The sequence below is a fragment of the Drosophila subpulchrella genome, unplaced genomic scaffold (genome assembly GCF_014743375.2).
Source record: "Drosophila subpulchrella strain 33 F10 #4 breed RU33 unplaced genomic scaffold, RU_Dsub_v1.1 Primary Assembly Seq103, whole genome shotgun sequence".
NCBI lineage: Eukaryota > Metazoa > Arthropoda > Insecta > Diptera > Drosophilidae > Drosophila > Drosophila subpulchrella.
The window spans coordinates 42,501-48,837 of record NW_023665445.1 but is presented as its reverse complement, the minus strand read 5'-3'; positions in this window follow the sequence as shown (position 1 = coordinate 48,837).

Here is a 6,337-nt window from a genome sequence, read left to right as displayed (position 1 = left end):
TAATAAAGATGTTGCAAGCGGGCATAATCATTATGCTTGCTTGCAGCATCGCACGCCACTTTGTTTGTGGTGTGTAAGGTAGGGAAGAAGAAATATAAAAGACCTAAATTGGAAACATCAATATATAAGTAAATATTGAACAAACAAAATGTATCGTCATCTTATTAGTGACGCGATGATAAAGTGGCAAACATATTCCATGTATAAATATTCCTATGGTATTAAAATTCAAGTAAAGAGGACATATATAAAAGTTTGTATATATGGTTCATTCAATGGTAGCAGCGGTTGGTTGGTTGGTGTCTGCTCCTCTTATTGTTCAAAACTTATGTTATGGTAGCAAGTCTATATCGTCATATTATTAGTGACGCGAAAAAGTAGTGGCAAAACATATTCCATGTATAAATAAATATTCCTATGGTATTGAAATTCAAGTAAAGAGGCCATTCAAGTAAAGAGGACTTATATAAATATAAGTATATATAATGGTAGCAGCGCGGTTGGTTGGTTGGTGTGTCTGCTCCTCTTATTGTTCAAAACTTATGTTATGGTAGCAAGACTGTATCGTCATATTATTAGTGACGCGAAAAAGTAGTGGCAAAACATATTCCATGTATAAATATTCCTATGGTATTGAAATTCAACTAAAGAGGACATATAAAATTACTATCAATGGTAGCAGTGGTTGGTTGGTTGGTGGTTGGTTGGCGGCTGCTCCTATTATTGTTCAAGACTTATGTTATGGTAGCAAGTCTGTATCGTCATATTAATTATTAGTGACGCGAAAAAGTAGTGGAAATCATATTCCATGTATAAATAGATTCCTATGGTAATGAAATTTTCAAGTAAAGAGAGGACCATTCAAGTAAGAGGACATATAAAAAGTAAGTATATGTTCCTCCAATGGTAGCAGTGGTTGGTTGGTTGGCGGCTGATCCTCTTATTGTTCAAAACTTATTTTATCAATATGAGTTTGGCAATACAATAAAGAAGACCAATCTAATCCATATAAAACTAAATGTATTATATGGATATGCTTAGGAAACCCATATATTCATAAAAAAAAATTATGTATAGAAAATTATACATATATCTTTTATATAAATGAATCGTATGGATATCGCCTTATGGTAGGTATAATAACTTTTTAAGGCATAATAATGTATAATATAGAAAATATACATTGAAATATAAATGCATTTTTATAGATATGGCGGCATATAAGTGCCATATACACAAGAATAAATAATAGAATTTACCAATATATAATTAAAATGAGATATATAAACCTAGTGAGGGGCTGCACTAGTATATGAATCGTATGGATATGGCTTATAGGTATAATACCTATAAGGCATAATAATGTATAATATAATAAATATAAATTAAGATATGAATGAATTATATAAATATGGCATAGAAATGCCATATACATACATAAGAATAAATGGTAGAATTTACCCATATATCACTGAAACACGATATATAAACCTAATGATAGCTGGCACTAGTACTGTAAACATGCACGCAATAGTGCGTGGGGTAAAAAACTACTATAGGGAGGTGGTCGTTGGCGGGCCCCTCCTCGTATTGGTCAAAACTTATGTTATGCATATGAATTTGTCAATACTATATAGAACGCCAAGCATATCCATATAAACTATGGATATGCATAGAAATCCATACAAAAGTAAAAAAAAATTATGTATAGAAAAATATACATATATTTATATAAGTGAATCGTATGGATATGGCTTATAGGTATAATACCTATAAGGCATAATAATGTATAACAAGTAAATATACATTGAAATGTGAATGCATTGTATGGATATGGCATATAAATGCCATATATATAGAAATAAATTGTATATCAATGATATAACAATTATAAACCTAGTGAGGGGCGGCACTAGTGAATGAATCGTATGGATATGGCTTATAGGTATAATACCTATAAGGCATAATAATGTATAATATAATAAATATACATTAAGATATGAATGGATTGTATAAATATGGCATAGAAATGCCATATACATAAGAATAAATGGTAGAATTTACCCATATATCACTGAAACACGATATATAAACCTAGTGATAGCTGGCACTAGTACTGTAAACAGGCACGCAATAGTGCGTGGGGTAAAAAACTACTATAGGGAGGTGGTCGTTGGCGGGCCCCTCCTCGTATTGGTCAAAACTTATGTTATGCATATGAATTTGTCAATACTATATAGAACGCCAAGCATATCCATATAAACTATGGATATGCATAGAAATCCATACAAAAGTAAAAAAAAATTATGTATAGAAAAATATACATATATTTATATAAGTGAATCGTATGGATATGGCTTATAGGTATAATACCTATAAGGCATAATAATGTATAACAAGTAAATATACATTGAAATGTGAATGCATTGTATGGATATGGCATATAAATGCCATATATATAGAAATAAATTGTATATCAATGATATAACAATTATAAACCTAGTGAGGGGCGGCACTAGTGAATGAATCGTATGGATATGGCTTATAGGTATAATACCTATAAGGCATAATAATGTATAATATAATAAATATACATTAAGATATGAATGGATTGTATAAATATGGCATAGAAATGCCATATACATAAGAATAAATGGTAGAATTTACCCATATATCACTGAAACACGATATATAAACCTAGTGATAGCTGGCACTAGTACTGTAAACAGGCACGCAATAGTGCGTGGGGTAAAAAACTACTATAGGGAGGTGGTCGTTGGCGGGCCCCTCCTCGTATTGGTCAAAACTTATGTTATGCATATGAATTTGTCAATACTATATAGAACGCCAAGCATATCCATATAAACTATGGATATGCATAGAAAACCATACAAAAGTAAAAAAAAATTATGTATAGAAAAATATACATATATTTATATAAGTGAATCGTATGGATATGGCTTATAGGTATAATACCTATAAGGCATAATAATGTATAACAAGTAAATATACATTGAAATGTGAATGCATTGTATGGATATGGCATATAAATGCCATATATATAGAAATAAATTGTATATCAATGATATAACAATTATAAACCTAGTGAGGGGCGGCACTAGTGAATGAATCGTATGGATATGGCTTATAGGTATAATACCTATAAGGCATAATAATGTATAATATAATAAATATACATTAAGATATGAATGGATTGTATAAATATGGCATAGAAATGCCATATACATAAGAATAAATGGTAGAATTTACCCATATATCACTGAAACACGATATATAAACCTAGTGATAGCTGGCACTAGTACTGTAAACAGGCACGCAATAGTGCGTGGGGTAAAAAACTACTATAGGGAGGTGGTCGTTGGCGGGCCCCTCCTCGTATTGGTCAAAACTTATGTTATGCATATGAATTTGTCAATACTATATAGAACGCCAAGCATATCCATATAAACTATGGATATGCATAGAAAACCATACAAAAGTAAAAAAAAATTATGTATAGAAAAATATACATATATTTATATAAGTGAATCGTATGGATATGGCTTATAGGTATAATACCTATAAGGCATAATAATGTATAACAAGTAAATATACATTGAAATGTGAATGCATTGTATGGATATGGCATATAAATGCCATATATATAGAAATAAATTGTATATCAATGATATAACAATTATAAACCTAGTGAGGGGCGGCACTAGTGAATGAATCGTATGGATATGGCTTATAGGTATAATACCTATAAGGCATAATAATGTATAATATAATAAATATACATTAAGATATGAATGGATTGTATAAATATGGCATAGAAATGCCATATACATAAGAATAAATGGTAGAATTTACCCATATATCACTGAAACACGATATATAAACCTAGTGATAGCTGGCACTAGTACTGTAAACAGGCACGCAATAGTGCGTGGGGTAAAAAACTACTATAGGGAGGTGGTCGTTGGCGGGCCCCTCCTCGTATTGGTCAAAACTTATGTTATGCATATGAATTTGTCAATACTATATAGAACGCCAAGCATATCCATATAAACTATGGATATGCATAGAAATCCATACAAAAGTAAAAAAAAATTATGTATAGAAAAAATATACATATATTTATATAAGTGAATCGTATGGATATGGCTTATAGGTATAATACCTATAAGGCATAATAATGTATAACAAGTAAATATACATTGAAATGTGAATGCATTGTATGGATATGGCATATAAATGCCATATATATAGAAATAAATTGTATATCAATGATATAACAATTATAAACCTAGTGAGGGGCGGCACTAGTGAATGAATCGTATGGATATGGCTTATAGGTATAATACCTATAAGGCATAATAATGTATAATATAATAAATATACATTAAGATATGAATGGATTGTATAAATATGGCATAGAAATGCCATATACATAAGAATAAATGGTAGAATTTACCCATATATCACTGAAACACGATATATAAACCTAGTGATAGCTGGCACTAGTACTGTAAACAGGCACGCAATAGTGCGTGGGGTAAAAAACTACTATAGGGAGGTGGTCGTTGGCGGGCCCCTCCTCGTATTGGTCAAAACTTATGTTATGCATATGAATTTGTCAATACTATATAGAACGCCAAGCATATCCATATAAACTATGGATATGCATAGAAATCCATACAAAAATAAAAAAAAATTATGTATAGAAAAATATACATATATTTATATAAGTGAATCGTATGGATATGGCTTATAGGTATAATACCTATAAGGCATAATAATGTATAACAAGTAAATATACATTGAAATGTGAATGCATTGTATGGATATGGCATATAAATGCCATATATATAGAAATAAATTGTATATCAATGATATAACAATTATAAACCTAGTGAGGGGCGGCACTAGTGAATGAATCGTATGGATATGGCTTATAGGTATAATACCTATAAGGCATAATAATGTATAATATAATAAATATACATTAAGATATGAATGGATTGTATAAATATGGCATAGAAATGCCATATACATAAGAATAAATGGTAGAATTTACCCATATATCACTGAAACATGATATATAAACCTAGTGATAGCTGGCACTAGTACTGTAAACAGGCACGCAGTAGTGCGTGGGGTAAAAAACTACTATAGGGAGGTGGTCGTTGGCGGGCCCCTCCTCGTATTGGTCAAAACTTATGTTATGCGTAAACATATGATTTTGTCAATACTATAAAGAAAACTTGTTTTGTACATACAAAACTAAATGAATTATATGGATATTGAAAAATAAATGGCATTATATCCATATAATGAAAATATACTTGTATTCTCTTATTATAAGAGAGAATACCGTATAGTTGGTTGGCAAAGACAATTGAAAATACCCGAATTGCAGATGATGGGTTCAAAAACTACTATAGGGTGGTGTAGCAAATAATATGAAGATGATATATCCATATAATGGATATACACTAGTATTCTCTTATTATAATAGAGAATACCATATAAATGGTTGGCAAAGACAATTGAAAATACCCGAATTGAAGTTGACGGGTTCAAAAACTATTATAGGGTGATGTAGCAAATAAAATAATGAAGATATATCCATATAATGGAATTATATGTGTATTCTCTTATTATATGAGAGAGTACCAAACGGTTGATTGGCAAAGACAATTGAAAATACCCGAATTAAAGATATTGGGTCCAAAAACTACTATAGGATGGTCAATGGGCCGGCCATCTACTATTGACGTGACAAAATACTGTCTGTCGGTAGAGAAGATATTAATCCGTCAAATTTGTTTCTTTATTCATTTATGAATATGAGACTTGGCTCCACGGTTAATATTTTAAGCCCAAAGATAATAATGTTGAAACAAAGGCCAAGGTTTCTATTATACATAGAATAACAAATTGTTTCCGAACTTTATCGTTAATCCAAATAAATAATTACAATTGAGGCAGGCTAATAATGATATATATTTTGTATTGATAATCTTGATATATATGTATATTGGTCTGCCATTATCACATACTGAGTTATGTGATAATTCCCTGCGGGGATAAATTAAAAGAGGTGTCCCTATATTAAAAGAAAATAATATATATATATATTATTTTTTCTAACGTACATATCATATATGCGCTCGGTTTTATATTATATATTACCAAAGAGTCTTATATGAATATATACAGATAAATTTTAAATTTATCATCAAAATACAAATGATTTAATTCAATATTTTATATTGGTTAAACAAAAATTGTACATGTGTGGATACAATAATGACGTATGTCGAACAAAAAA